The sequence below is a fragment of the Rhinolophus sinicus genome, linkage group LG12 (genome assembly GCF_036562045.2).
Source record: "Rhinolophus sinicus isolate RSC01 linkage group LG12, ASM3656204v1, whole genome shotgun sequence".
In the NCBI taxonomy this organism is placed as follows: Eukaryota; Metazoa; Chordata; class Mammalia; order Chiroptera; family Rhinolophidae; genus Rhinolophus; species Rhinolophus sinicus.
This window is the reverse complement of record NC_133761.1, coordinates 33,894,986-33,916,476: the sequence shown is the minus strand read 5'-3', so window position 1 is coordinate 33,916,476 and position 21,491 is coordinate 33,894,986.

The following is a 21,491-nucleotide window of genomic DNA, read 5'->3' as shown; positions in this document are numbered from 1 at the left end:
GTCATTACTGAATGACTGTCAATGGAAGGCTATTTGCTGTGAAATGCTATTCAATACTGTTTTTGTATTTGTGGTTTACTGGACCTGAAACTGTTTATTTGAACTGTCATTTCCTGGAATGTTCTGGTATCAGTGGACAAAGCCCATAGCTAAAGATGTTATGCTTCAAAATGTTCATTTGGCATTAAAAAATAAACCACCATCCATCCCAAAATTCTTCCAACTTTACCATTTTCTGTGAAGTTAGAATTTGAGTTTTCAGACCTTCAACAAAACAAAAAAATTAGAATTAACAGTACGACCTGGTTGTTGAAATGTGGAATATATTTGAAACACCTTTCTAGAAAAATTTAACGGTGAGCATCCCGATTGTGATTATTACAGAGCTTGAAAGTCTATATGTTAGAAAAATATTTTATTTATATACGCCTTCACTCATTCACTCAACAAATACTTATTGTGCATTGGCTGCATGTCAGTGTGCCAGATGCCTTGTACCAAAGAGGAATGAGAAATCATCCTCAAAGTCCTTAAAGTGGGAGAGACATTTAATTCAAAAATTACAATGAAATTGTTATAAGTCCTTTCATTGAAATATGTACAAATTACTTTGGGCACCTGGTGAAGGAGGGACCAGCATGGCTTGGCGGGTCAGTGCACCTTCACAAAGGTGACATTTGAGCTTTCTTTTATAAAGAGAAATAGAAGCAGTAGGGGAGCAATGAAGAATTCCCAGCAGAGTTTAGAGCTTACAGTCCTGCACATCATTAAAAATGAGGAGAAGGCTGTTGACAGTAACAGTCTTGGGATTGTAGGGGGAGAAGGTTTACAAAATTGCAGGATATGCTCATTTTTTACCTCATATATTTATGTAACATTAGATTTTGATACAATAATCATGTATTACTTAAGTAATCAAGAAAAAAATCCTCAAGAAAAGAAATGTCTCCTGAAGGACCCATTTACCCTCTTTCAGCTCTCTAGGTAATGCCAGTGCTGCTTTGGGCATAGTGAGTTGCAATAACTGAATCATAATTATCCCACTTAAAAACAGGTACAGTGACTACCCAAAAATGCAAGTCTAATTTGAGGAATATCATGGTAATTATGTTGTGGAACAATATTATAAAATGGGAAAATAGTTTTAATGCTATACTTTAAATCATTAGTTTTTAGGTATAGCTACCAGATATATTTGAGTATAATCATTCCATATTTCATAACTAAAAACCATTTTTCAAAGACTGTTAACTACTTGGAATGGCAAAGCCAGTAACGATATAACTAGGTTTATACTAACGTACAGTTATGGTATTCTGGGGAGAAACCAGAACATTAAAATTGATTTTTAAATAAGGATAGTTATGTGCAGATGCACACCATGAGAAAACAATGCCAATTTGGGGTGAAGATTGAGACATTTGCAGAGATTTTTTTTTTTTTTCTTGCCTCATGCTTAAACTTTTTCTGGACATATCATTAGATTAAGCAATACTAAAATTGACTGCTTTCCAATAGAGGGTCTAAGAGAAAGAAACCTACTGGAAAATGCAAGTGGAATTCTGCTAAAACGTACCTGAATGAGATTTAAAACTTGGCATTTGCACAAAAGAAATCTTGCTATTATAGTCAGTAAAATCTCCTAAAGCAACTTCTGTGGCTCTTTATTTAATCCTTATCAAATAATTCCATTGACCTCTCAGCTTGCAAAAATTTCTGTGTCCTTTGAATCCATAATTTTTAGGGACAATGTTTTGGAATTTTATTTATCTAGGTTGTATGTTACAAAAAAAATTAAATTTAAGATTATAATTGTGTGCAGAACCTATTTTCTTGCTCCAATTACTTTTTCCCAGTGTTAATACTACACTTAAAAAATGTCAATTAAATCTTTAAGCCAAAAAACAAAAAAGAAATAAAGAAAAGAAAGATTCTGAGCATTGCTATTACTATAAATATTCTGTTAACAGGAATAGCAGGGCAGAGATAGAAAGTAGGAAGAGTCATGCAGAAGTTACCAAGCCTTCCAGGCCAGAGTACACTAGGGAACATGGCCCAAGGCTTTGGTGAAGCTAGAGCTTTATGCAGTCATTTCTACTGCAGTGGGTTCTCTCCTAGAGGTGGGGATCCATCCAGAAAGAGGGTTTCCTCCAAGGCCCTGGCCAAGACTCCCTTGTAAAAGTCCCAGGAAGTCCACTCCAGAATAACTGAGCAAGAGAAATGAACAGTTTCCAGTAAATGGAAACCTAAAGGGTAGAGCTAGAGACAGCATAGCCCTGAAGCCAACTTGGGACTAGCCCAGACCTAAAAAGGAGATCCCACTTAGAAAGGAACCCCCCTTCCCGTCCCCAGCTTAGCCATACCTCTGGGTATAATAACAGTTCCAAAAGCTAATATTTACTGACTGTTACTATGCTCTAGACATTTTGCTAAGCACTCCATTATGTACAGGTCCTCTTTTCTTCCAGACAATAACACAAACAGTAGATATACTTGTTATGTCCATTTTACAGAGGAGGAAACTGAAGAAAGAAAAGCTAAGTACCCTGCCCAAGGTCACACAGCTATTATGTAAAAATTTAAATCCCGGCAGCCTGACTCTTGGCCCAATATTCTTACGTACTTTATAATGCTTTTTACTGGAACAACACTCCCAATCTGTTTCTAGTAACACTCATCCTCAGAAGAACAAAAAAAGTGTCCTATCATCAAATAAGTTTTGGAAACTCCCTCTTGGTAATTTCTTTATTCAAAGAAAACGTTCTGGGTGGAGAGTCTTCCACAGATAGATGTGTACTTTGGGAAACACTTCCCCAGGGCATTATTGGTATTGGCAGAACTGAAGAAGAATCCAAGAATACTCGCTCAAATATACTTCACGGAACTGAGCACAAATGGCCTTAGATTTGTTTTCATTCCAGGTTTTGTACTCTGTCTTTGGGATCTTGCAGTTGCGAGAATATTGACAAGATAGAACCACGCAATTGCTCCTTAATTGTCATGGTAGAGCTTATTCTTGTATTTCTTCTTGAAGAGCATTAGTACCTACCCAAGGGTAAACTCTACCCAACAATTATCTTGTTATCCACATTATATGAGCCTATTTTATTAGAATGAATGTAGTATTATTGGAAATGTTTGACATATGGGCTCTCTCTGCCATGTTTTTCTATGGCCCCAAATAATCAGAATTTGGTAGAATTTCTCTTCTAGAAGGAATTTTTATCTTAAAACATTCCACAAATTCTCCCTACTCCCATTTTGGATGCTCTTCTTCCGCAAGTATTTTGTGAACATGGGAAGGGCGATTGATATTCCTGGGAAAGGTATCCTACTAAAATCACTGGTCCTCAATACCTTTAGGGAATAATATATCTGCTTGTGGAACTGTCCAAGAAATTAACTTGTTTTAAAGCTTAGAAAAAAAATTTCCCCAACATTAAATTTCATTTTTATTAATTTGAATTTTAATGTGTAGATGGCTGTATGCTTTTAGTTTTTCTGAACAAATTTTGGTCTTGACTTTTTCTAATTGTATTTAGTGAAGCAGATACCTAGAACAATAGAGGAATTAGAAACTTCAAGAATTTACTTACACTTTTCTTTCTTTCTTTCTTTTTTTTTCTGTTACTTCCAAAAGTAAGTTTCTGGTCATGAGGCATTTGTGGCTCCTTCTCATGGTCTTTTGAGGATGATCTTCTCATTTTTTTCCAGATGTGTTATTTCCTCTAGTGGCAAGTTATGTAGCATCTGACTTTACCATAAGACCTGTGGCAGATACATATTTTTTCAGCTCGAAATTGCTGAGAACCATTCCTGAGGCTTGAACACATTTGTAAGTTTTACAAAAACACTTAGTCCCTTTGTATCTCAGTCAGCTAACAGGCATTTCCAATGGCATGTGTAAAACGACTAACTGTAGGTAGATTGATCTTTCAAGTAGGTCCATGAGATAAAATAAGATTTGTTCAAAATGAATCACTTGTACCTTTTAGTTTGGATGTGGCATAGGAGATTCCATAGTCATTTTAGAACCTTATACTGCATGAATATTGCTGTTATTTTACCAGTTAGTTAGAATATACTATTTCTGTGTAAAAGTGGACAAGACTCAGGCCTAGTGGCAAACGGCATCATGACCAGTTCCTTCCTAGCTGACAGAGTCTGGAGGGGTGGCAAATGAATGCTATCAGAGGAAGAGTCTCATGGGGCCCCTTCATCCATGGCATGCTCAGCTTCCTCCCCCACATCTGCTTTGATTTGGCCTATGTGCCTTAGAAAGTTAAGACATGCAGTGTTGGTAAAGAAAACAAGCTTAAAAAAAATGGTATTATTTATCCTGGAGAAGAAGGGATATGGGGAAACTTAATAATGATAGCCTTACAGCCCCAGTGGATTTCCTCCCACCGCAGAATGGGATTCATGTAAGTCCGAAGAATGTCTGGAAAATGTAGGCTAACTCACTAAAACAGTATCATCATGGTATTTCACAACTTGACTCACAAGGAGCTTTCTTATTTCAATAATAAATATTGAACACACACTTATTTTCAGGCAAAAAAAAGGAATAGGACACAAGTCCTACCATCAAGGAGCTCAAAGTCAAGCAGCTTCCTATCAACAGAAACATTTGAGCTAAGCCTTGAAAGAGTGGGAGGTGGGAGAAGAAAAGAATAGAATTGGAGTTCATGAAAGTACATAGTTTGGAGAGTGGAGGATGTTTTTTGTGAGGAGGGGTGGGACCTGAGTCAAATGAAAGGTGAAGGTCATTTTGTAAAGGGCATTGAATGCAAAGCTGAAAGTTCGGAGTTGGTGCTATAGGCAGTGGGAGGCACTGAAGATTTAAAGCATGGGATTGCATGATTGGACTTCTTTTTAAAATAAAGATAACTGGGCAGATTATCCTTTTAACCTGCAAAGAAGTGTGATGAGTAGAATGGAGACACAGGAAAATTTAGTGGGACAATGCCAGCTATACTGAGCCTGGAAAACCACAACTTTGGAGTTACTAGGCAAATTTTATTTGCTGTGTGGCTGACAAGCCAGCTTCCATCTCTCTATGTTAAAATAACAAAGAGAAAGAGATGGGGTTTCCAGGGATGCTAAGTTTCTCACTGTACACTTCTCTGTATCATGCTAATGCTGCATTTTGCAAAAGCTGTGGTTTACCAGCTTAAAATAGATTCTTTTCCAGTAAACTTGCTTAAAACAGAGGTCTGCAAACAAATAAGAAAATGTACTATGAAGAGCCGATTGGACCTTTGTGGTTAACTGGATTTTAAAAGTTATGTTGGAAGATAAAAGTTTAGTTTAGTTCATTTTTAGGCCCCTTCAACCCTGTGAACATCCAAAATCAAGCACTAGGAACAGAGTGTCTTCTAGGCATGTGATGGAAACAACAGGGCAAATAAAGTAATGAGAGAAGTTGACTATTATAAAATCACTTGTTCATGATCCTGCTAACACCCTCCTTATGCTGAATAACCATCATTGATGAGCTGATGCTCAGCCCATGTTCTCTCTGGACACCAGCATCTTCAAACTATATGATGTGACCCAGGTCTCATGAATTTTTCAACCCTTTAAATCCTTCTTCCTTAACCCTTAAATAACTCAAAATCAGCAGGTGAATGAGAAGCAATACAGATAATAGAGTAAGCACATGTTCTGTATTAGAGTACTTTGGATTCAAATCCTTCTATGCTGCTTAATAGCTGTATTATGTTGGACAAATTAACCATTTAAGCCTCAGTGTCATCTTCTTTACAATGTGAAAAATGTATCATGAATAGTTGATAGGATAACTTGAAATAATTTAGACAGTATCTGGACCCCCACTAAACCATCAATAGTAACAATTATTATTATAGCCAACTGCCAAAAAAAGGGTAGGGATATTCCAGCAGAGGATATACTCTCAGGACTGACTTTATCTCTATCCCATTGCACAATTCAGCTTGGTCAGGGCCGTTCCCACAGCAGAGAAGCCCCCATAATAAAAGAACTGTGGCCGGTTCTAATGAACCAAACTCACAAACCATCACCTCAGTTTAGACACCATGCATGAGTATATTTATGATTCTCTCCTCACAGTTGTAAAGAAGGGCACTTAATAGATGCTTCATAAAAGTTATGCAGTGGGGCGGCCGGATGGCTCAGTTGGTTAGAGTGCGAGCTCTCAACAACAAGGTTGACGGTTCAATTCCTGCATGGGATGGTGGGCTGCGCCCCCTGCAACTAAAGATTGAAAACAGTGACTGGACTTGGAGTTGAGCTGCACCCTCCACGACTAGACTGAAGGACAATGACTTGAAGGTTATGGACCCTGGAGACGCACACTGTTCCCCAATATTCCCCAATAAAAAAAATTAAAAAAAAAAAGTTGTGCAGAATTAAAATAACAGTCACAGGACATGGGGATGGAAAGAGTTCAGTTGTCTTTCTGTCCATTTTGCTTTCTCTGCCAGTGCCATTAACCTAGTGGCACTGAATATATAAAGATTTATAATACGCCTAAAGAAACAAAATAGTGAAAACAGGAAATAGTTGTTGACGGCAACGTAATTTACTATAAAGTAAATTACTTGTAATATTGAAAAACAACAAGGGAGAGAAAACAAATAATCAAATTTAGTGCTCTCTGGTTACAATTTACCCTGCTGAGTGAATTCTCAAGTAATCTTTGTATTTCTTAATATAGTCAAAACACCACAATTTCCAGCATTCTCAGAAGATCCTCATGCATGTGAAACTGAAGATGATGACCACTGATGCTCATATTATTGTTCTTTCTCTGTAATAATGGCATCTTTTAAAAGGAATATATTTAATATGTAATTGAAACTTTGTAAGTTATTGCTTTGATTAATGTGTGTGGGCAAATATAAGTCAGGAAGTATTTCAAAGGCTATATTTCTGTTCTCATCACCCTCAACTATATATCCATTTAGCCATCCCATATTCACTCGTTGCCAGCAGCATGTTAGAACAAAGAAATACTTTATGAAGTGCTTCATACTGGAATTACTCCTTTACTGAAGGAGGAAAGTGTAAATTTCTTTTATAGTTGAATACTTTTATATGAAATCATTCAAATGTCATTATTGGGCACAAATGAGGAGTGAGAGGAATTTTTGAACTGATTGCCTTTCTGGAACTTTACTATATGTTGCTGCAAAAAACAGTGGTTGAACTTACAAAGCAGAGATTTTTTATAAAAATGCAAAATATATACCAAAAGAACCCTGTATCCTATATTTTCATTTAATATAATAAACAGATATTAATTCAACCATACATCAACAAACATTAATTGACACCTGAGAGAAAGGAGTAGAGAAACAATATTTATCGGATATTTCCTATGAGCCGGTTACTTTACAGGTACATGACCTGTTTTAATTCTCAGGATAACCCTCTGAGGTATGTCTTATCTCTGGCAGGTCACCAGACCTATCTGGGTTTTAGTTCCTTATCAGTAAAATACATGACGATATGCTTGCAGGGCTGTTATATGAATCAAATATAAAGTAGGCTAGCATCGGTTAGAGTTGCAAAGATAAAAAATCCATGGCACATTATGCTGAAGGAAACTGTCGTGGCCATGCTGCTACAGTTTCCTTCAACATAATGTGCCATGATTATGTTGATCATCTCACTGACTTGGAGTTCAAATGGACATCTTTGTTGTTGGAGAAGTGATTTGGAATATAGGGAGATGGGGCAACCTTAACGTGGTTACAGTAAGAAGAAACTTTAGTAATGTCCAATAGTAGTAACCTCATTTTACTAATTACAAATGTATAAAGTTTTATTTTTTTAAAAAACAATTGACAGTAGCAGTGAATACTCTTGCTTTAGGACTTAAATAAAATAGGATCAAACAAGATTTCTCATCCAAGTCTTGTTAGATTGATGTACAGGTAAGAGTAGACACTTTGGGACTTCAGGATGAAATAACAATGGCAGTTAGCATTCTAGAGCACTCTGTACCAAGGTCTGAGCTAAGTGCTAGATATGCCATTTTCACTGAGTCTAGAAGTTCCACATTACTATTATTCCTTTTCCTGATGCTACTTACAACTGACAAAAGTAGAACATCTCATTTCTTTATCCTTACTGTTTTCCCTTTAAGTTTTTCTTTGCCCCCTTTTTTAGGGGAAATACTTCAAATTTTTGGAAAGAGATATAGACTAATAAACTCTGACATAGCCTCCACCCAGATTTCATAAATGTTAATAATTTCAAATATCTGTTTCAGATCATTAGTTTCCAAGAAATAAAAATTACTAATATAGTTGAAACCTATTTTGTACCTTTTCACAGTCCATCCCCATCTCCTTCTGCAGTTGTAAACTTAATAGATGCTTCATAAATGTTATGAGTGTTCTCATTGTTTTAACATTATTCGGTAAGTGTATATATCCAAAAACAGTATCATATAATTTTTGTGATTTTGAATTACACAAATAGTATTATTTTCTTCTGTATTTGGGTTTATTCTGTTTTACTTCTTTTATCTTTTAGAAGTGTTTAATCCATTAACTTTCAGTCTTTCTTATTTTCTAACATTACTTTTAAGGCCATACATCTCTCTCTAAGCACTTGTTTAGCTGCTTTCCACAAGTTTTGAAATGGTGCCATCCAGTTAAATACGTTTGAGTTTTCATTATGGTTTCGCCGTTATCATAGTTTTCTTTAAGTGTTGAAAAATACGTAGTTATTTTTAAGTTATTGACTTCCAACTTTGTTACATAGTGATTGTTAAACATGGTTTATACAATACCACGTCTTTGGTATTCATTGAGACATAATTTGGATTATTACATGGTCAGTTTTTTTAAATGTGTTGTGTTGGCTTGAAAAGAATGCTTAGCCTCACTGTCCCAGGAACAAGGCTTTACATATGTTCATTAAAGCAATCTTATTAATTGTGCTGTCCAAAACTACTATATCATCACTAGTTTTTTTATCTGATCCATCTGTTTTTGAGAGAAGTATATTAAAATCTCCCACTAGGATTGTGATTTTGTAAGTTTCTCCTTGAATTTCTATCAGCTTAGCTTTATATACTTTGAGGCTTTGTTGCGTTATAGTTACACCTAAAGTCCTTTATCCTTAGTAATGATTTTTGCTTGCAAGTCTATTTTACCTTTTATTAATATCATGAAGCCAACTCTCTTTTGGTTACTTTTTCTTTTTTCTATTTCTTTACTCCTCACTTATCTAAGAGTAAAGAAACTAAAAATCTAACTATATGCTTTTTACTTTATTTTATTGTAAACAGCATATAGTAGGTTTTTAAATAATCAGTCTCACAGTATTACCATGGTTAACATGGATCTTTATCTTTACTGTAAATACTTATATTTCAGTAATTTTCTAACAGTTTTTTCTATTAAAGTTGCTATTTTTGTTTTCTGTTTTTCCTCCTTTTTTTCCTTTCTGTTGGATTCATTGGCTTTTCCTTCACTCTATTTTTCCTCCACTATTTAGCTACTTATATATTTTTTTCCTGTTCTTTTAGTGGTTACTATGAAAACGTCCTAGGTGTAATTGTCTTAATTAAATAATATAGCAAGCATAAATTTCTCCAAAATATCCCTTCCCATCATATATATTATCATAATATTATTGTGAACTAGGGTTTAATTATGCCTTATTTCTAAACCCCTGAATTTGTTATTATTTGGTTTTTCTTATTTTTTGGCTTTGCCACTTACTGGCTGTGTTGCCTTTCAAACTGTTTAAGTGTTGTGCCTCAGTTTCCACATATACATAATGGGGATTTTAGTAGTATCTACCTATAGGCTTATTATGGTAATTAAATGATCTAGTTTAGTTCCTGTCACATAACTGCTCAGTTAATTTTACTGTTATTATTATTTATAATCAGTACTTATTCGATTGCCAACATGTTTATCGACATTTTTATTAACTATTATTTCTTTCTTCTTATTTAGTTACCTTCTTCCTGAAGTAGAACCCACAGTAGTACTTTTAATACAGTTCTGTGTGTAATAAACTCTGTTTTATTTGAAAATGCCTTTATTTAGTTACCTTTGAATGATGTTTAGTTGTGTGTGGAATTATACTCCTAAGTGGCAGTTATTTTCTTTCAGAATTTGGAAGATATTACTCTATTTTCTTTTAGCTCCTATGGTTGCTCTTGGGAAATCTAATTGTATCTATGATGATCTGCATTTTTACTATGATTTGTTTCGGGGCATCTTTGCTTTTATTTTTCCCTGCTCTGAGTCATTTTGCTTCTTCAGTCTGAGAACTCTTACTATTTTATTTCTTTTTTGAATTCTGTAATGTCATAAACTATTGTCTCCTGAAATACTGCTCTCTCTCTCATTCTATTCTTTCCTTCTGCAATCCTCGTAAGACAAATATCTCATTCTGTATCCCGTATCTCTCAATCTCACTTTGATACTTTCCATCTCTTCATCTCTATTTGCAGCTTTCTGAATGATTTATTCCAATCCAATCATTCAGTTCATAGTATTTCTCTTCAGTTGTGTTTGTAACTCAGTTTATCCCTTTCCATTGAGGTTTTTGTTAATAAATGTTTTATTTTAGAAAAGTTTTAAATTTACAAAAAATTACAAAGATAGGTCAGAGAGTTCCCTTATACCACACACCCAGTTTCCTCTTAACACTTTACATTAATATGGGACATTTGTTATAATTAATTAACCAATATTGATACATGGTTATTAACTAAAAGCTCGTAGTTTATTCAGATTTCCCTAGTTTTTACCTAATATACTTTTTTTTTTTTGTCCTAAGAGTTCATCCAGGATACCACATTACATTTAGTTGTCATGGCTCCCTAGGCTCCTCCTGACTGACTGTGACAGTTTCTGAGGCTTTCCTTGTTTTTTTCTAACCTTGACAATTTTGAGGAGTTCTGGTCAGTTATTTTGTAGATGTCCCTTCATTGTGATTTGTCTGATTTTTTTTTCAGGGTTAGACTGAGGTTATGGGTTTTAGGGAGGAAGATCACAAAGGTAAAATGCCATTTTCATTACATCATATCATGATGTAATGCTGTCATGTACATGCTATCAACATAACTTATCATTGTTGGTGCTGACTTTGATCACTTAACTGAGATGTGATTAACAGGTTTCTCCATTATAACCTCCCCCCACATTCTGTACTCTTGAGAAGGCAGTCAGAACATTGACATCTGTCTATTTATATGTTTTACATAAAATATGTACATAAATTTTATTATTTTATAAGCCAGTATTTACTTGGATTTATTCGCATATTTATATAATATTTTTGTTGTGATAAAATATAAACATAACATAAAATTTATTATCTAAATCATTTTTAGGTTTTCAATTAAGTGCATTCACATTGTTGTGCTACCTTCACCACCATCCATCTCCAGAACTTTTTTCAGCTTGCAAAACTGAAGCTATGTACCCATTAAACAGTAACTCCATATTCTCTTCTCCTCTCTGCTCCTGTCAACCACCACTCTATCTTCTGCCTTTCCAATGACTTTTTAACTTAAACTACATATGGTTTAAGTCATATATCATTACATAAAGTTTTGGCATGTAGATTTCCATTATGGCCTATCTTCACCGGGTCCTTTCTTTCCTGAGAGAGTGAAGTATGGAGGTGCCTACACAGCAAACCCATATTTACTTTGGCTTGATTTCTCTGGGTTTCCAAGATCTTAAATGGTCTCCCAGTTGCTTTCTCAGCTTAGGGTTTTCAGAGGACATGGATTACTGAAGCATTAGCTTTTACTTTCTGCTCTAGTTTAAATTCCCTAATTGTTTCTGGTATCTGGGGATTTCTGTCTCTTTCTCTTTCTTTTTCTTCCTCTTTCCCTTTCTCCTCCCTCCCTCCCTCTCTTACTTCCTACTTTCCTTCCTTTCTTTCTCTCTTCTTGCCTTCCTTTATCTATTTGGTGAGTTATGCTATACATTAAACCATAGTTTTTAAAATTCATATTTTCTAAGCATTTCTACTTGTTTTATGAGAAGGGGATCCCTTCTGCATCAGCATGAGGAGCTGGAAGTCCTTCTAGTTCTTTTCTAAAAAACAAAACATCTTTCATTCAGCCTCATGCTTGGCATGTAGAGAAGATAAGAACTAGACAGTCAGAACAGTGGTCTACCTGTGACCTCCGTTGTCATGGAGGAATAATGAGGAAAGGATGAGGAGAGCTGTGAATGTTCAAAGCCAGTGGTCCCCAATCATTATGCCAGCAAGTTTCCTTTGTATTTGCATCTTTATTTGTGTGCTTTGTAAGATTTTGAGAAAAATGTATAAACAGGTAGATCTGTTAATTAGCAATGATTTATTTTCAAATTTTGTTAATCACAAAATTTTATAACATCACACATAACAGATGATCAGTGTTATTGTATGAAGTTGATATTCTTCTAACCAAAAGCAGAGAAATTAAATTACCAATTTAATTTACTCAGGGAACCATTTTACCAATAAAGGTATAAGCTTTCCTATGATTTTTAGAAATTGACTTATGGAATCTCTTTCATGACCATAGTTTGGAAACACTGACATAAAAGTACAGATTAGAGAATTAGAAAAAGTCATTCTTGTCTACCTCCTTCTCTCAAGGTTTAGCTACTGCTGGCTGGTGCAGGGACTGCACCTGCAGTAACTACTAATCCCCTTCTCGACCCATCACAGCATCGACAGGTCTTTATCAGCTGTTACAGGATATTATGTGGATGAGCACGAAGACTATCACCCTAAATCAGCTCATTTCTATCCTTGACAAATGATCCCAATTTTCCTATCAGATTATAAGGTCATAGGCCATCCAAGCAAATGTGTTCTTACCGGTGATTCTGCCCAGGTTTAGTAAATGCAACTTATTAGCCCTCATTTAAAGATTTTCCAAAGGATCATCCAAGAATACTATGAAGGATTATATGCCACCAAATTCAATAACTTAGAAGAAATGGACAAGTTCTTAGAAATACATAGCCTTCCTAGGTTGAATCACGAAGAATTGGAACTCTACATAGACCAATCACCAGTAAGGAAATTGAATCTGTCATCCGAAACCTTCACAAAAGCAAAAGTCAGGGACCAGATGGTTTCACTAGTGAATTCCACCAAACCGTCAAAGAAGATCTAATACCAATCCTGCTCAAACTCTTCCAAACAATTGAAGAAGAGACAATACTCCCTAACTCATTTTATGAGGCCAACATTACCCTGATACCAAAACCTGGTAAAAATAACACAATAAAAGAAAATTATAGACCAATATCTCTGATGAATACAGATGCAAAAATCCAAAACAAAATTCTAGCAAATCAAATGCAACAATTCATTAAAAAGATTATTCATCACAACCAAGTGGTGTTCATCCCAGGGCCACAAGGATGGTTCAACATATGCAAATCCATCAATGTGATACATCACATAAACAAAATAAAGGACAAAAATCCTATGATTATACCAATGGATGCAGAATAAGAGTTTGACAAGATACAACATCCATTTATGATTAAAACACTTAATAAAATAGGTATAGAGGAAAATACCTTAATATAATAAAGGCCATATATGACAAACCCTCAGCTAATCTCATAATTAATGGTGAAAAACTGAAGCCCTTTGCTCTACGTTCAGGAACACGACAGGGCTGTCTCCTATTACCGCTGCTTTTCAGTATAGTGCTGGAAGTCCTCGCCAGAGCAAACAGGCAAGAGAAATAAATAAAAGCCATCCAAATTGGGAATGAAGAAGTTACATTGTCACTCTTTACAGATGACATGATGCTATACATAGAAAACCCTAAAGATACCACCAAAAAGCTATTAGAAACAATAAATAAATACAGTAAAGTTGCCGACTACAAAATTAACGTACAAAAGTCCATTGCATTCCTATATACTAACAATGAAATTTCAGAAAAAGAAATAAAAAAAAACAATGCCTTCTGCAATTGTAGCAAAAAAGAATAAAATACCTAGGAATAAACTTAACCAAGATGTGAAAGACCTATATGCTGAAAACTATAAGACATTTTTAAAAGTAATTGAAGAAGACACAAACAAATGGACAGACATTCCATGCTCATGGATTGGAAGAATCAACATAGTTAAAATGACCGTATTACCCAGACAATATACAGATTTAATGCAATCTCCATAAAAATCCCAATTCCATTTTATAAAGAAATAGAACAAAAAAAATCAGATTTGTATGGAACCACAAAGGACCCCAAATAGCCAAAGCAATCCTAAGAAAAAAGAACAATACTGGAAGTATCACACTCCCTGACTTTAGCTTGTATTACAGGGCAACAATAATCAAAACAGCATGTTATTGGCAGAAAAATAGACATGCAGACCAATGGAATAGAATTGAGAACCCAGAAAAAAACCCACATAAATATGGACAGATAATTTTTGACAAAGAAGCAAAATGCATACAATGGAGAAAAGACAGCCTCTTCAATAAATGGTGCTGGCAGAATTGGAAAGCCACGTGCCAAAGAATGAAATTGGACTGCTATCTGTCACCATGTACCAAAATTAATTCAAAATGGATCAAAGACCTAAGCATAAGACCTGAAACAATAAATTGCATAGAAGAAAGCATAGGTACTAAACATATGGACCTTGGGTTCAAAGAGCATTTTATGAATTTGAGTCCAAAGGCAAGAGAAGTAAAAGCTAAAATAAATGAATGGGACTATATCAAACTTAAAAGCTTCTACAGGGCAAAAGAAACCATCAACAAAATAAAGAGGCAACCAACTGAATAGAAGAAGATTTTTGCAAACAATGTCTCCGATAGGGGTTCATATCCAAAATATACAAGGAACTCATACAACTCAAAACTGAAAAGCAAACAACCCAATTGAAAAATGGGCAGAGGACCTGAAGAGACATTTCTCCAAAGAGGACATACAAATGGCAAATAGACATATGAAAAAATGCTCAACATCACTAATCATCAGAGAAATGCAAATCAAAACCACAAGGAGATATCACCTCACCCTAATTAGAATGGTTATCATCAACAAGACAAATAATAACAAATGTTGGAGAGACTATGGAGAAAAAGGGACCCTCAGACACTGTTGGTGGGAATGCAGATTGGTGCAGCCACTATGGAAGGCAGTGTGGGGGTTCCTCAAAAATTTAAGAATAGAATTACCATATGACCCAGCAATCCCTCTCTTGGGTCTACCCCAAAAATCTGAAAACATTTATACATAAAGACATGTGTGTTCCAATATTCATGGCAGCTTTATTTACAGTGGCCAAGACATGAAAACAACCAAAACGTCCTTCGATAGATGAATGAATGAAGAAGTTGTGGTATATATACACAATGGAATACTACTCGATGGTAAGAAAAGATGAAATAGGACATTTGTGACAACGTGGGCAGATCTTGAGACTATAAGGCTAAGCGAAATAAGTGAAACAGAAAAAGTCGAGAACCATATGATTTCACTGATATGTGGTACATAAAACTGAAAACAACAAAAGAACAAGACAAACCAATGAAGAAACAAAACTCATAGACAGAAAATAGTTTAGTGGTTACCAGAGGATAAGGGGGGAGGGGGGCTCTAGAAGAGGATAAACGGGGTCTAATATATGGTGATGGAAAGAGAACTGACTCTGCGTGGTGAACACACAATGTGAAATATAGATAATGTGTTACAGAATTGTACACCTGAAATCTATGTAACTTTACTAACAATTTGCATCCCAATTAAGTTTAATTTTTTAAAAAATGATTACCTGAAAAGAAAAAAAAAAGGATTTTCACTGTGGGTCTTTGTTTATTATTCTTTCAGAATAGGGCTTTTCAAAAATTTTACTGATTATTCTTGGCAATTAACTGGTTTCCCTCATCCCCCATTTCCCAGCCCCCAGCACCAACTATTGAAGAAGAAAGAAATCCCTAATTCCAAATCTTAGCTGTTCACGACACTCAACGCCAGGCTTCCAGTGAAGTCAGCCTGTCATTGAAAGACAGCAGGCAAAGCACTAGTCACTGGGGAGCCTGAAGAGTCAGCGAAGGTGAATCAGGAAGCCATCAGGAGAAGCAGTCATTTCTTTGTTGCTTTACGGAAGTAGAGAGAGCATATTTTCAGAACGGACTCTGCTAGACAGATAAACAATACAGTTCTATTATCCAGACTTTGGAATAATGTGTCTAGCCTTGTAACTTACCTGATTCACCCCTATCTACTGTTTCAATTTTCATAATGAAGAAATGTCGTTGAGTGCAGGATGGGTATATTGCTGAACATACTTAGGGTCACTACATTTAAATCTGGAGCACATGGGTAGAGAGAATGGAATGGGGAGTGATGTTGTTTGGTGCTGCTAGCCAGTGACCCGGAAGAGGTAGGGGTAGGTTTCTGAGTGGGCACAGGTAGGAGGCATGTGGCAGGTGTGCATCCTCCGGGTGTTTCTGCAGAGGCTGCCTGCTGTATATTCATGTATTGTATGTTGCATCTACTTGCAGATCCTTAAACACGCCATGCAGTGGCACCTCTCCTCATTCACTCTGTCTCCATATGTGTACTCATTGTTTCCATTGTCAGAGTTGAGCACCGTAAGCATGACTTTTACTCTTTGCAATTCCAGCCCCCAACACAAAATAATACCAATAATAGTGTCTGTCAGATTTAGCAGAAGTGACCCCACTCAGGTGTGTCAGGCCAGAGGGAAACTTTGCTTTGGGGAGTGGAGGAGTCAATCCACAGAGGCCGTAGGTCTCTTACAGAAACTGGTAAGGAAGCATAACTATGACTACAAGGGACAGGAGAGAAGAGAGAGGAAGAAAGTAAAGAGACGTGGCCAGGTGGAAGCAGAAGCACAGTCAAGTGGAGGAGTGACGCTCGGGGCACAGACCATAAAGTCAGATGGGAAGGCCACATCTATGTCTATTTATCTGGTCACCATCATTACCCTGCCTTTGGGGTGTAGCATTTTTGTTAATCAATTACCCTTCGTTTAATCATTTAATCTTTTATTTTGCCTTTCCTAGCTCCATCTTAAACGCCATATTGTTATTAACTTAGAAAACTTCTTTTAACCTCAGCAGTCTCTCAGATGTGCTACTCTCAGTCCCTTTTGATAGACACACATTTAAAATGCCAGTTATTTTCACTTATGAAAGAAGACAGATTTTATTTAATAATTTTTCAAGTGGGGAGGTTAGTTGTGGTCTCAACAGAAAATTTATCATAATTCTCTAAGTGCCATAAAAAGTAACTTAATGGCATGAAGTGAATTCCCATGATGGAAGTTGTCCTGTCATTGTGAATTGCTGTGAGCTTTTTTGAAGTGATGTTTCTTTCCACACTGTCTGTCAGCAACTATGTAGAGTTTGTTTTAGATTAAAAAATGTGTGAGGTGAGTTGATCTATGTCCAAGTGATTCAAAATTTTGGGTTTTGCTTTTTTGGATCTGATTACGGTTCACTAGTTCAATTGTGAAGTAATTTTGTTATGTTTAGCTGTCCTGAAATTTTATATTCAGATATAGTTTTTACATATTGTTTTTTCCCCTTCACTTACTGAGAGAAGGCTAGAGAAGAAAATTAATCTTTTATCTTTTCTCATTACATTCAATTTTTTAAATAAGTCATATTCTTACTAGCTACACAAGTCTTATTTCTAAAAATTTTGATATGTATTACTTAAGACTGACCAGCATTTTCCCCTATTACATATACATCTAGGGTTTTTGTTTTCTTTTCAAATCTTCCAGATGGGGGGAAAAATGTACTACTTGTAAGCAGATGATTTAATTTCAATAAATGCCTTTTTATTTCTCTCCCTATGATTTATTGCTTGAAACCGTGAGAAACATCCAAATATAAGATGCTGTTTTCCAGCTTTGACAAAACCTTGGTTGTTGACCTCACAAACTTTGGAAGATTTATTTCATGTGACTCAATGGTGGAAGCAATAATATTAGCAATTAAAACCTAATAAGACACTATCAGGAAAAGGAAACCGTGGTCATTCTGCTTCTTGTTAAGAACAGCTGGCAATTTAAAAAGCAGACACTTGCTAAGGGGGAGGAGATAAAAATGATCAAACAGAAATGCCTCCTCCTTCAGTCTACACATGAACTGAGGACGCTGCATATAGTAATAAATAAAATCAAAGTCTTAGAAGCTTTCCCTTGATGAGTGCATGTGTATGTGCTTATTTTTATTTGGCCTTCAAAAATCAAGTTTCTTATGTATTTATTCTCTTTGAGGGAAATACATCTAGATCAAAATAGCATTTTTTGCAAAATACTTGTTCTATATAAAAGCCTGTTTAAGATGTCATGTTTGCCCTGGCTATGTTGAGACTCAGACAAGATTATCTGCTGTGCGAATTACATCTGTGAAGATAGGCTGTCGCCATTCCTCCTGCAAATTGGCCCTACTCACTCGCCAGGAGACAGAGGCGAGTCCTCTCATTCTGAGCACTGGCTGTAGAAGGCAGGCCCTCTGCAGGGCCCGGCTCTGAGGCACTAAATGAAGGCCGCCACAGTGACCAGCAAGCACCTTGATTGTGAGGAAGCATCTTCAAGAGAAAATGAATCTGAAGAAAGAAAATGTGCATGACCAGTTTTACAGGCTGTGACGGGTGAAGCACGTCTTCCTATCAAAAGCAGTGGAAGAGAAAAGAAATGGGCATGTGAGCTGGATTTCCTTGAACCCCACCAACCCTGGATAGTGAGTTCTGGGAGAAAAATAATAGTGAATGTCAGCATCTAACATTAAACCACCCAGACTTCTTCCTTCTGGTTAAAGGAATTACAGAGGTCCCAACTGCTAAAAATAATAGGACACTTGTCTATGTTTTTCATCGCATTGGTTCTCTGTTTACCCTGGGACCTTAAGCTCGAAGTGGAAATATACCCTTTCTTTCCCAATAAATTTGAGGATCGAAGGATTTAAATTGCTAGAGCTGGAAGGGACTCGCAGAGATCATCTAGTGGAACAATACGATTGTTCATGTGAAAAAAGTAAAGCCCAAGGAGAATGTGGCTTATGCAAGAACATGGACCACAGTTTGTGTCAGAACCCCAGTTTTCTGACTTGTGGCCCAGGACACTCTATACCCTGTTTCCCCCAAAATAATACCTAGCTGGACAATCAGTTCTAATGCATCTTTTGGAGCAAAAATTAATATAAATCATAGTAAAATAAGGCCGGGTCTTACATTAATTTTTGCTCCAAAAGAAAGCATTAGAGCTGATTGTCTGGCTAAGTCTTATTTTCGGGGAAACATGGTAGTACACCACACCAGCTGAATGCTGTTCTCTCCAAAAAACGTCTTCTACTTTACCAGATGGGTGTCCTCACTGTGACCTCTACGAACCCTCCTCACTCCCACCTGCGCACCTTTGCTGATGCCGCGTGGCCTGCTCAGCATGCTGCTCTCCTCCAATTCCTCTACTCAAACCCATCACATCACACAATGCTCAGTCTAAGCCCATTTCCAAACTGAAGGCTCTGCAGTCTTCCGGCCCAGATTAACCTCTCCTCTCTCTAGACTCCTTCAGGCCCACTTTTATTGTCTGTTTCATGCTTGATCTCAATTTCCTGGCCAGACTGTGGTCTCCAATGTCTACGTTTCTGTCTTCTTCACTGTAGTCCTCCCAACACCTACTTCCAGGCTGAGCACATAGTGGGCTCCCAACCTGTTGGTGAGCATGTTGAACAGTTTTCTGTCAGGCAGGTAGAAGATGGAAGAGAGAGGGCCCAGGCGCACAGAACTCAAGTGCACAGATGTCTGGGTCCTCCTCAGAATCAGTCTCCATGGTCAGACATTTCCAGCACCTGCATCAGCAGCCATTTCTATTTTTTCCTTATCTTCAAAGACAGTTCAAGCACAAGATAGCATTCCTAGCATTGTGGGGATAGATCTCCCGAGGCCTTGCAAATGTTATAATTTTGAGATTCACAGTTTCATCTAAAGCTTCCATTTTAGGAGGGATGGGAACCATAGGACGGGTATCATAGTAAATACTTAACATAGACATCTGTTGACTGGGTAACAGACATCTATTGACTGGGTAACATCCTAGGAAAGTCGCAGGTGTCCTGATAGATTTTTACTAGAAACTAATAAAGACCATAGTTATCCTAAGCAAAGGAGCTTCTGTAAATCATAGTTTGATGTATAGACATGCTTTGTATCTCCTTTTTAAAACCCCCCTAAAACAATAGCTCCATTGGTTTAAATCAAGAAAGGGAATGACTCAAAGTCACTTCCAGAATCAATTGTAATCTATTTCATCTTTTCCTGTTCTCATTTATATTCACCATATTCACCCCTCAATTGGTAGAAAGGCAGCCAGGCGGTGTAGCAATATAGAAAGAGTCCTTGCCTAGAAGAATAAAAACCCAGGTTTGATGCCTTACTGTGCCACTTACTATTTCGAAAACAGTGTTCAAAGCCTCTTACTAATCCCAGCTTCAGTCTTCTCATCTTAAATGTGAATAATCCCTAGTCTATATCTAGGTGTTCTTCATCCATATAAGTATTTCTTTAACATTTCCTCCACTGCTGGATTGTCAGCTACAAGAATATAGGGTGTGTATGTGTCTTGTTTACTACAATATCTCCAGAACTTGGCCCATAGTAGGGTATGTACTGTATTCATTGATCAGTTGACCTAGTGACGGGGAAAAGTTTAAAGTAATTATAAGTAGACATTATGATTCTCGTTATCTTTTTTCAATTTTTTACAATTACAGTTGACATTCAATATTATATTAATTTCAGGTGTACAGCATAGTGGTTAAATATTTACATAATTTATGAAGTCATCCCCCAGACAAGTGTAGTGTACATCTGGCTCTATATATAGTTATTACAGTATTTAATTACCAGATGGGAGGGGGGTTGAGGGAGGGGCGCTGGGTGAAACAGGTGAAGGGATTAAGAAGTACAAATTGATAGTTACAAAATAGTCAAGGATGATTCTCATTGTCTTTGATGACATTGTTCTCTGTAGAGGGTGGTAGTTTTTAGTTTTCTATTTTTTATTCTTCATGATTGAGAAGGAGCTGAACCAAAAGACCCACAGTGAATGCACAGAAACCAACAACTGACTCTTGCCCATAAGTGAGTAACTTCGAAAGTATTTCTTTCTGGATTCTTCCCTAGTCTTCGTACGTGGCAGTCTCAGTACCTTTATTCAGGTCTGTTCTGTGTCACTTGCTGCATGTGTGCCAGCAATCATCAAGAGGAAGGTGACCTTCTCTGCTTATCATCACTGGCCACTTTTCTTCTACAATTTTCTTCTTTGGTCTTTGATGTATGAGTATTTTTAGTGGCAAAGATAAGCTTCTAATGGTACTGTGCTTAATGTGGCCTCTGCCTGAGGATGTGCACATGTCTGAGGATGAGCGAAGTTGTCCAGGTGAACTCTTATTTTAAAGTTCCTCCTACAGGTAGGCTCTTGAGTCATGGAGGGAGGAGGACCATTAGCACC